Source organism: Amphiura filiformis, chromosome 14, assembly GCF_039555335.1.
Source record: "Amphiura filiformis chromosome 14, Afil_fr2py, whole genome shotgun sequence".
Classification (NCBI taxonomy): Eukaryota; Metazoa; Echinodermata; class Ophiuroidea; order Amphilepidida; family Amphiuridae; genus Amphiura; species Amphiura filiformis.
In genome coordinates this window covers 60,629,405-60,641,853 of record NC_092641.1, presented here as the reverse complement: position 1 = coordinate 60,641,853, position 12,449 = coordinate 60,629,405, and the positions used below count along the sequence as shown (strand labels likewise).

At 37.9% G+C, this 12,449-nt stretch overlaps 1 long non-coding RNA gene across 1 annotated transcript in view; it reads right to left on the bottom strand.

The window, feature by feature from the left end:
* The window catches only part of LOC140169103 (uncharacterized), a 118,169-nt gene that overhangs the window by 30,384 nt on the left and 75,336 nt on the right, over positions 1-12,449 (bottom strand). The gene's annotated exons all lie outside the window — the stretch shown is intronic.

Genomic DNA, 12,449 nt, shown 5'->3' with positions numbered 1-12,449 from the left:
AGCTTATCAGTTACAATAAACTTTCTCCCTAAACTGCTTTTAGCCAAATGCCCGGACGTAAAATGTATCAGTGTTGGTAATAAGAATTGAATTCAAATGCTGTGAATTAGAACTGAAATTGGTTAGCAGTTAATTTCAATGCATTGAATTGAAATTGAATCAAAATAATTTAAACCAGAAGAATTGAATTGAAATTGCATCATAAAATATGAATTGAATCTGAATTGAATTGAAATTCATTTTCTGAATCGAAATAACACTACTCATGAGCTGTATTAAAAAAAAAAAAAAAAAAAAGCGCAGTGATTTATAGTGCGCTACGCTTTGGCACAACGCCTAGAGCGTTGATCCACAAGCCTCAGCACACTTTACATGGATCTTGTGTTACAACTAAATTTCATTGCAATTTTAAACTTCACAGGAATGGGCTGATTGAACATCAAGTTTAAATATTTCAAATGAGTGTAGCTAACAGCAGCATCTTTAACCATGTGATTTGAATTCTGAAGCAGGGCCTTTGTTTTCATTCATCATGCCATTTCTGGAGAAGCATTAAAATATGACAAGAACTGCACAAAATGAAATGCTGATGGGCAAGTTGTGAAGCATTGCAATCGCAACTGGACCGAAGGGCAAAAGGAAAGCATGAGCCTTAAGGTTAGCCACTATTTTAAACTGTTGCAAGTTCGTAGCATCTTGCGAATGGTAGTGAGCTTTGGCAAAAATTGCATTGATCATTTCATAGCGAGTGGGTAGAAGAATTCAAATATCACAGATATACTTTTTGTAGGTGCTGTGGTTCTTGAGGTATGTTGTAAAGAGGGCTGAAACAACAAAACTTTTGTAAAACATACATAATAACTCATTTACAACAATAAATCAAGCAAGTTTTCAAAGTATATGATTTTTCGAATGAACTTTTGCAAAACATCAAAGTGTTATTTTTCAATAATAATATATTAATTTAGATAAAAAAAATCAATTTTTTTTTACTGCTTCGACCAACAATACCTCTTCTACCCTTAATAATTCTTGCATTCCCTGTAGAAAAAAACCCCAAAATGTTACACAAATAACAGTTTTTATGTGATTCAATTCTCTCATTTGCACCCATTGAACCCGGCAATCCTGGGCTAGCAACACACCATCTACCCACTTTTCCCAACGAAATCTTGCAGCTTAGACCTCATGATCATGGTTATTTGCACAATGTCAATAATAGAGTAATTAGGATACATAACATTTCCTGTATTACTCCTGCATTACATATGGATTCACACATCTAGTGAATCTACATACAATATTGCAGACACACATCCCACAAGTCTCCGCAAAAATGTGTGTAATGTCTAGTCCACAAACATGCAGACACACACATCCCTGAAGTATCAGCAAACTATGTGTAATGTCACACTATATAACACTTCTTCTACTCAAGGCATTAGCCAGAGAGACCTGTGTCTTTAGGGTGTCCAAAATGGTTAAAAATACCTTATTCTACAAGATCAGGGTGTCCGCTACCTATTCACTCCATTTATAAAAATCAGAATTTTAGGGTGTCCAAATTGAAAACAGGGCGTCCAAATGACACCTGGACACCCCTCTGGCTAATGCCTTGCTTCTACTTCCATGGCCTGCTTGAATAGCAGAGATGTCTGCAGTCTCCCCCCCATTAAACACTAAGTGTCATCTTACAAAAGAAACATTTCCTGAATGTTTTGATATTGCTGTAAATAGATGGCCTACAGGCTGCAGGCAGACAGTCAGACAAGATAAGACAATGGTCCCACTAGCATACAATTATGGGCATATTGGGACAGATAACAGCAAGAGAGATCCACATCAGACCTGTGTAGTCTTACAGGAATGCAAAGTTGAACCTTGTGCTGTTGTGCACTTGCAAAACAAATGCAGGACTGGACTGGTAGAGCAAAGTCTGTAGAGACAGGTCTCAAAATAAGTTGGGCCCCTGAGCAAAATGTGCACTGGCTCCTGGGTTTCTTGGATGTCCTCAAATTTTTATACGCAACCTGCCTATCAACTTCATAAGACCGGGAATGCAGGAGAATAAAAGCGAGGTGATGCGAGGTGCCCAGTCACTAGGATCCAAAACATTCTCATCTATTAGTGCACAGTTCTTTAACCCCAATCTGTACATTCATTGAATGACCTTTGAAAATTCAAAAAAATACAAAAACTCATCCTCGGCAACTTGAGGTCAAATTTTGCACTATGATTGTTTAATTGAGGTTATTGGACTATGCCATTGGGATGAGGCCATTGTGGTCCATAGTCAGTAAGAACAAGATCTTAGAGAGTAATGGGTGACAGATAAGAGGAGAGAGCGGAGAGCAAGTGTCAAGTTAAGTCCTATTGAAGTAGACCAAAGAAATAATTGATATTGTCTGGTCTCTGTCATAGTGCCTTAATCCATGAAAGGAAAGTTTCCTGTACATGACTACAGAAATATTGCCGCAGAAACTTATGACTAAAATCAATGATGTCTAATACAGGAACACCTAAGACAATGTTAGGATTATTACTGCATTATACTTGTCACAGCAATTCATTTCAAGAAGTTACATGTTCATAATTAAAGGAGTATTTCGTGATCCTAGCATCCTCTATTTATGTCATTTTTCATTAGATATCCACGAAAAAAACCTATTCCCAAAATTTCAGTTGATTACGATTTTGCGTTCGCGAGTTATGCATGATTATGTGTATTACACTGCTCCATAGATAATGCATTGTAATTTTGTTCTGGTGCACCAGAATGAAATTCAAATTTCACGATATCTTTGCTAAACGAATTAATATGCAAGAAATATTTTGTACATAAACATTATGTAGCCAGATATTTCCAGTGATATAAAAATCTCAACTTTTTTTGAGAAAAGTGGGGGGATGAGGCTGTGGATCACGAAATACCCTTTAAGTTTAGAATACCTTTTTCTTGTAGTTCAATACAAGAGGCCCTGAACCGTTTTCTACACAGCATGCCTATCAACTTCGTAAAAATCACCTGGAAGGCCCATTTACTGTACACAAACAAGCTACCACCAAAGTGCTAAGCTCATTGTATTCTTTAGTTTTTTGATGAATAAAAAATGATGAAAGAAATACTAGTAATATTTTTTTTCTTTGTACAAACAGTAAAAGCTACCAAAAGTGAAACAAAATGAGGCACATGAAAATCCTGGGACTTGAGCTCAGGGGGTATAATCTGCATCAATTCTCCTCAAATATCGCATATTCAATTTTTCTGAGGCACATTACTACAAACAAGCACCTGCGGCCATGCGTCTTGAACTCGCCACCCAAATAAGGTGGAGGTGTTGCGCTTCTCTCTTGAAATTTACTGTAACGTTACAACCATATATAAACAACACTTTTTGTTTTGGTTTTTAGCTTAAACTCCCTTCTCAGTGCTGTGTAAAATTCATGATCTAAATTTACAGGATACTGGAGAAGGGTCTTACAAAGTATGCATTTTCTGAAGGGATGGAAAGTTCAAATATGATGAGAACTCATTAGAGGTGAAAAAAATTTGGCTTGAAAGATGAAAGTGAAAAAAGTGAAAAAGTTCATTTTTATATGACATTTTGCACCTGGACAACTTGTAAATAATGTCATATTTGGATTCCTTGTGCATTTTCCTTTCAGGAAATGTAAACTTTTGATGGGGTGAGGTGCATGTAAAATATCATGTTGATTTCAAGCTTGAAAGATGTACATGTAAATATGCTCAAAAAGGTTGCACTACACATGGCCGTATATCAGTTAAAAAGGTTTCACGACACAATGGCCGTATATCAGCCAAAAAAGCAACTTTGGCTTTGGCCTCATTTTCAGAATACAACATCTAAGGCCTTGATATGGTCTGTGGTTATTAGTACATTACAATTAATATCATGTAAAAATTAGAAATTTTGGGGAAAAATGAGGAGTCAAATCAAATGAGTTGAATTGTCAAATGACTAGAATATAATGCACTTACCATCAACATGTACACCTAGGATTCGAGCCCACAACCTTGAGTTTATAGTCCAGTTCCCAGCCCACTGTTCCTAGCCCACTACAAGCACCACTGCACTACTAACCAGAACCATAAGAACTGATTCAGTTCAGTCCTGTCCTAGCTTCTAAACTGCTATCAAATATTGGTCTGCATGCGATTTGCATGACTTGGCTCAAATAACATATCTCAGTCTGAATGTTCAACTGCAAGCAAATATCCGCTAGACCTAAATGGCTAAATCAGACACGTAATGCATGTACACACCGTTGCTCACTGAAGCTCATTGTTTCTTAGCCGTATTCACATGACTAAATTAACCTTAAGATTTTCTTGATTCAATATTTATGGGATGGGAGCATGAATACAGCTTAACCCTAACACAGCCCATGGTTTTTTTGCTATCAGAAGGGAAAGAAGGAACAAAAAAGGGTAGAAGATGAACAAAGAGGTCACTTGGTAAACCATGATTCGAACCTTAGACCTCACGCATGCCAAGCACACTCAATTTATACGATGATAGCATCCTAGCATCACATGGGATGGACGGTTGGTGCACATTGGTTTTCCTTGTACGATATTGTAAGATTTTTTGTGGTTAGATATCAGTAATCGTGTGGACACAACTTTGGACTATTCAGGAATTCCCTCCAAGCAGAGTAGGAAGGACATGGGTACATTACTGATGCTAACTTTAGCCATTCATTGTATGGTTTTAATCTAAAAATAACCAATCAAGTGTCAGCAGCTATCACTCTACAGTGTCTGATGACTTTTCACTTTGATTTTAATCAACCTTCTTCATATAACCCAGATTTGATTTTGCATAAGGCAAAAAAAAAGGTTTGTCTCAAAGCTCACGAGTGGTTTGAAAACAAATGTGAAATGCAATTTTTTTTTTTTTTCCCCACTTTTTTATGGTATTTTGAGAAAAAAAGTCTGATTTTCCCCGAATTTTTCCGGGAAAAACTAAATGAAAAAAAAATCTGCATTTCTTTTTTTGTCAAATTGCGCGATTTTACAAATGCGCGCGCAAGCTTTGAGACAACCTTTTTTTTTGCCTAACCTATGCTCCAGTACTACAATTACAACAGGCCTGGAAAAATGTGGAAGGTGGGAAGCTCCTTACCAGGAAATTTGGAAGTTTGGAGGGAAATTAAGGTCCTTAAACAAAGAAATACATAGGAATTTGGAGGGAAATTTGTCTTTTTGAAGGGAAATTTTGATCATCTTCCAGGGAATTTTTTTATTTTTCCAGCCCTGCAATTACAATACACATCTCAGGGCTTCGTTGGGCGTGTCTGCATACATTGTTCAAGCTGGTAAAGGTGTCCTCGTAAGTAAACCATGCAGACAATGCAGATGTATTGTAGACGCATCAGTGTTAAATTATAGGGAGAGTACGCCTCAGTATACAATGTAGTTAGAATTACGCTGATGCATGAGGTCCCATGTTCGAACCTGAATTTAATTGGCAACATATAGGCCTATAAATTAAATTCCGCTCTCCCGTGGTGCAATTAGAGCTGGGTTATAATACAAACCATGAGACAATGCTGTCCTTAGGAAGGAACGTTAAGCCGTTGGTCATATCGGTGATATTAACAACGGTAAAACATGATTGAATCCCTAAATTACAGCCCTAGCATGCTCCCATAAAGAATTCAGTACAGTTACACTGGCTGCGCATTTATAGAAGTCACATTTAAACATGATTTTAAATGATTCAACTGTACCACATGGAGAATTAAGTGGGCCATGAACATTTTGGGCCAAGTTAAATTGGTCATCATACAACTTATGTCCTATGGGATCTGGCAGCAATAGCAATAACATAAACAACTGATTTCCCCTGTTTGTTGCCAATAAGATTTTCTAGACTAGAAAATTGTAGGAAATACTATTTAGGCCTAAATACTTCAGAGAAAGAATTTGGAATCTTGTCACCAAAATCCTTTATGCACTGTATTACTATTAGGGTCTAATGCCCTTGTTCTTAATTTCATTGAGATGAAATGTTGTCTTTTTACGATAATCTCAAAACAAGTCCAATCAGCTTTAATTCCACTGATTACATTCCACTTATATCACAATGCATAACCCAACTGTACCCTTGGCCTAAGAAAATCATAGGATCCAAATCACGATGTTAGCTAGCAACCTGTCCACCTGTCATTTTGGACATGCCGTTTTATCCTGGGACAGGCAAGATTAATGCCTGTGTGACATATGCTTGAAATTCTAAAAATGATGCTTGAATAAGTTCTGTGAACTCAAAACAAGACCAAACAAATAAATCAAATCAAGACTTATGGCAATATCGTTTTGAACTGACTGAGCCCCAGAAAGGGCAGAGGTCAGGGACAGGTAGGCCTAGGCCTATATATGTTTCCAGGGTCAAATTTTGGACAGGCAGTTTTAGTAAAAAAAACCAATGGGCACTTGTCAAATCCTAGCTAAGACCCTGATCCAAATGCTGCATTTCACAGTTTCACAGCATAATAAATGCTCATGATTTTCGAACATCTGCAGCAAACATCAGAAGATGAGTCTTTCTTCTGCATGATATGATATTGTCAAACTATCAGACTCATGTCTACAATGCAACCCTATGCATCACATCATCTGCCGCTGTTCTCAAGTAATTATAAGATTCAGTAATATTATTTACACAGCAACCAAAATATTCAACCCACAGGAAAAGTACACATCAATTTGTGTTTGTGACATTGTCATGGTAACTGCACAGTGCATTGCACTATAAAATAAAAACTTTTTGACTTTGTGAACTCTGTAATTGTATTCTACTCATACTTCAATCAGTGAAAGTTGTTACTAGCTCCCTGGTTCAATTGCTTGTTATTCTTTCTCAGGGATTACAATATTTTAGGGCAGATTTTAAGGATTAAGAGCAAGAAGGTATTAACTGCAATAGCTGCCAGATGAGATATGTTTAGATGCGTACAATATAGAATGCAGAAATCGTTTAATGTCTATATGGCAGCTATTGCAGATAGTGCCTTCTGGTACTAAACCCTGGATTTGTCAATCACTCTTCTAAATGTGGCCACAGAATCTCACAAGTTTATCCTAAGGACAAAATCCAGTAGTGAACCAGTATATGAACTTTGCATCCTCTTAGTCTATTTTGGGTATCAAAACTCATCCCTACAAACCTAAGGTCAAATGTCAGACTGACACTAGTAACAATGTCAAATATAGGTCAATGAACCAAGACATTTGAAATGATATTAAATATATTTGACACCCAATGAATACACCAAATTACCCACAGGAAGTTGAAGGCTTTTTATATCAATACAATGCCATTTTAATAAGGATTTTTATTCTTATATTTTCCTTTATGGCCTATTGAATGAACATTGTTTTCATATCCTAAGTTTGTTATAAAAAGCAATTGTTACATTGAAGGTCGTGAAAGTTATGAGTCACAATTTTGTTCAAGTGTCTTTTCATTTTAAAATTAACGTATACTGCATAGTACTGAATTATCTTGCAATATTTCAGTTGTCACATTTAGTCTGATATACTTATATGTAGATTCAATTTTGATGAAGTCATTTTGATATTAAATTATTACGATTCATGGACACACAAACTGTATCAATTTTTGTAAGCAAAATTAAATAGGCAAATCTAATAGCAAATTTTCGTACATCATCACAATTATGAAGCATACATCTGAAAAAGATTAACTGTGGAAGTGAATGATTTGGTGCTAAATTTATTTTGCACTTTTTCAAGCCATTAGAAAATTAGCAAAAAGTAAAACTTGTGCAAATTATAATGTTCTTTTATGTATCAATAGATCTATTTTTCCTTAAAAGAAGCAGTTCAAAATCGACACACTGCAAAAGATGACCACATTGAGATCTTATCATCCTCCACTTGGTTTTAGGGAAGACCAGGCAGTCCTCTCAAAATGTAAACAAAGTGTTCTTCTCTGCCACAAACCAGGTGGTGGCCGCATTGCATTCTCTAAATTCAGTAAATTTTCATCGTCAACCGTGTAGGACGAATGGAATTATTTTGAAATTTTAAAACGCTTGAAATATCACAAACAAATAGGCCTATGTTGATAAATAATATAAATACAAGCTAAAACCGTTGGGGTTCGATAATGAACCCCACAAAACTAACCGAGTATATTGGAAAATGCCATACGGCCGGGCGGTTTCACAAGTTGCCGGCTCGATCATGTCATCCGCCGCCTGCCACAAACTGTAGTGCGAACACAAAATGTACATCTTGTCTGTCACAGAGCTTTCCCAATTTTGAGAAACTGTAGTGAGAACACAAAATGTACATCTTGTCTGTCACAGAGCTTTCCCAATTTTGAGAAACTGTAGTGAGAACACAAAATGTACATCTTGTCTGTCACAGAGCTTTCCCAATTTTGAGAAACTGTAGTGAGAACACAAAATGTACATCTTGTCTGTCACAGAGCTTTCCCAATTTTGAGAAACTGTAGTGAGAACACAAAATGTACATCTTGTCTGTCACAGAGCTTTCCCAATTTTGAGAAACTGTAGTGAGAACACAAAATGTACAATTTCATGGACATTTTTGCACCAGGTAATTATATGTTTATTCAGGTGAATGGTTGGGAAAATTAGATGAAGTCTACAGCCGGAGGACAAATACCTACTCATTTGCCTGCCATGTTTCATATTATTTTATCCCATCAAGGGTAGCCCGTACAGACGCTTAATTTTCACAAAATGTAATGTTTTGAATCTTTCACGGTGACACGTTAAGCAAGAATTCATATAGAAATTTTGCAATGTTTTAGGGTCATGTCCAGCAGCTTTACTTAAGAACTTGAAAAATCAGCAAAATAATGTTTCTGCAAAAATGTGAAAGTATGAAAAATCAGAAAAATTACCCTTGCAAAAATTGGTATTTCGGTTAGCCTAAGTAGTGCAGTATATCATCTAGCGGACCAGTTTCAAATGTCGGATCTGTTCCATCTTGTTAAATGCTGTATCGGTGTTACTCTTAGCTCTTGAAATTGAAAATAATTGTAACATTAAAACTGACATGCTCATACATGTATATTTGGTAGAGATGTAGACCATATAAAATATTAATTTAGCTATGTTATTATCAACATGACAGGGTTATATTTTACTGAGACTAACATTGCCGAACATATTAGTATTAAAATACATACAAAAAGAACTTTTCTATGTATTGTAAATGGAAATGTATGTATGTAAATGGAAATGTATGTATGTAAATGGAAATGACCTGATTATGAAAATCACATTGATCCATCTTCAAAGCATCCAATATGCCTGAAGAGATCTCTCTTTGTGCCACCAGTGTTACCATGGTTTTATCTGGAAAAAGAATCCTCTCCTCCAAGGAAGAGGGACACATGACACCCCACCTTAGTAAAGCTCATCTTCTTGTGAACACCAAATTAGAAACTATTGTTCACATTGTCACCTGTTGGGTAGCTTCACCCTTCCATTCCAATCAACTGCCAAGTTCTTGAAAACCAACTGAACACAGTTACTGTGTCCCCTTGACTACAAGAAAACTCTGCCAAAATTGGATTGATATTCAACAAAATGGGCTATCTTGGCAGATGAATAAGCCCATAGGTACAATACATATTGTAAACCAATTGTGCTCAATCAATGCAATTTTAGCTCAAAATTACTACCTCCTGAAACCATTTACCCCTTCCCTAACCTTAACCATGTGTTTCAATACTCCAGGGCACTACAAGGGAAAGGAAGTGGTTCTGTTATGGTTCAATACCAGTCCCCCACCTGAGAATATACACTGGTATTGAAAAACATCGAAAATCTGCCCTTTTTAATGGGAAAATTCACAAAAGATCCACTATTTTCAGTACAAATATAGAAATTGGTCCTATTTACACAATTGTCACAGATCCTAGACAGAACTAGGGTCTATGGAATCATCCAAATCAAGAGTTGGTAATTTGCATGAAGAGTAAAGGCCGGGGCACTCACATGTTAAGGTGGTACGGGTATGTGCGGCGCTCAAGGGTCCTTTTTCAGGCTCTCCGGCAGTTCCTTAAGCCCCACATTTGGATCTGCTCCAGTTCTTTGAGCCTCAAACTCTGACAATTGTAGCTCTTTAAGCTCAAATTTGGAAATAATTTAGAAATTTTTAGCTCAACAGCCTATAATTTGACCCTAATTTCAGTTCTTTCAAGCCCCTATTTTGCCCGAAAATCAGTTCTTAGTTCCCAAAGTTCGGCGCTCCGCGCCGCACACCCCTACCAAAATTTAAGTTGAGTGCCCCCCCGGGAGTAAAGGCAAAGAAGCTTCCCACATTTACAGTACCATCCAAGGGAACGTTAACTTGCCTGCTTTTGGCACAGTCAACATCACCTGGTCCAAATTCCACAATCCACATTGTAACTCCCGGCACTGCAACACCTTCACATGTTCAAAATTGATCAAAACTAACATTTTAGTATCCACAGTACTTACGTTATCAATCATGGTTATTATACTATCCCAATTTATATAGTGGCACTACTCTCCAAGTTTAATATCCAAGATGTATAATTGCAGTAATGACCGTGAACGAGAAAAGAATAAACATTATGACTAATGTGATATTTTAGTCCATTGGTTAAACTGTCCCTTCCTGGTCAGAAGACTCCATAACAAAATGCTAATCTTGGCCGTAATTCTGCGGTTTCCCCCAACTTTCATTTGCCCCCATAACAGGAATCAAATTATGACCTTGTTTGTACAGACTGTGGCCATATGAAAGGGAACAATATATGGTATGGATTCTGGCTATATGAAGGGGACAAAGAGGGGTCATTTCAGGGTAACTTAACAGGTCCCTGGTTTTGTTGAAAAGACTTTGGTCTATGGTTGCATTGGCCAGTAATGATTTTCATCCATTTTTTAAACACACATCAACAGTACAATGTCAAAGCATGTTTTCTCATTAAAATTCATTCAGAAGATCCTATATCTGCTGTAATCTATTCATAAACCTCAATAATACAGGGACTGCCTTTTGAGAGGAGCTAGAGCTATCGCTCTTCTACAGCTCCTCTTAAGTTGCATTTGCAAGAGTGATTAATAGCTCCTCTTAATAACTCATTAAATTCTTTATGCTTAAAATGCCAACAAGTGCAAACAGCTCTTCTAAAGCTCTTCTTGAAGAAACCAGAAGAGCATTTTACAGCTCTTAACATGATTTTCAAAAGGCAGTCCCTGTATACGCGATATGCGATCCAATAATTTTTATTTATTTGCCAAAACGCAAATGCTGAACGCGGTTACTACTTACTAATAATCGAAAGTAACCTCCGCACACCCCCTGTTGTGCTTCAAACAAATTGCAAGAGCGCTGGCTGCCGTATTTGGATTACGTGCTACCATATTTGCACAGATTAGTCCCAAACAAAAATGTTTGGTCGACTCATAACCGGTGCGATCTTACCTTTCCGATGTTGATTAAGATACTTCTTGCATCGATCCCGAGATGCGGAAAACCAATAGTCATTTTGTCCCACATAAATGAATAAATAACAAAACCCCGATCCCCGGTGGACTCACCCAAAAGGTGACGCTACACCATATGATCGCCCCTTATCCGACTTGGGATCCCCTACCGGACCAAACTTGTAGGGGTGGCGGGGTCGGGATAATCAACATCGGAAAGGTAAGATCGCATCGGTTATGAGTCTACCAAACATTTTTGTTTGGGACTAGACTCAGTACACCGGTCGATCTTACCGCTTCCGATGTTGATTAAGATACTTCTTGCATCAACATCTGAAAGATCGATCTAGCAAGTAACCGACGGATGGAGGTACAAGATTGGTCAGCATCTGATCAGGGATCGGGAGCGGTAACGATGGTTTTCGCGAGGTCAGAAATATTTTCCCCAACGGTCGGGAAAACAAAAAGACCACGCGATCACAGACATAAACCTCCTTACTTAATAAGTTTGGTGGTTAAGAATAGCGACACTGGTTCTTACCATGCTGAGTATTCTGTATAGTCTGAAAACCTGGTACCGTACACCACCGTATTATGATCGCCGAACAATGTCCCGGTAAACCTCCCGCCTGCCTCTGATTACTAACGAACGGAAGTATCGTAGAGAAGGGCGAAGGTGGCTTCCGGGACACCGCCTGCTAGATCTCCTCAAGGGACAACCGAACGGTATACCCAAGATGATGAGATAGCTCGTGTCGAGTGGGTCGTGGGGACGCGAAACCTTCGCGATCCCCGGACCCCACCAACACCTGGACCAGCCATTGCGACAGCGGCTGGACCGAAAGGCTCTGTAAGGGTGATGCATGCGGTCGTGAGCCCCTCGCACGGCTTGTGTTCGGCAGAAATAGTGCTGCAGCGCCTTATCGGACACCCCAGCCTATCTTTGGCTTCAGCGAACCTTG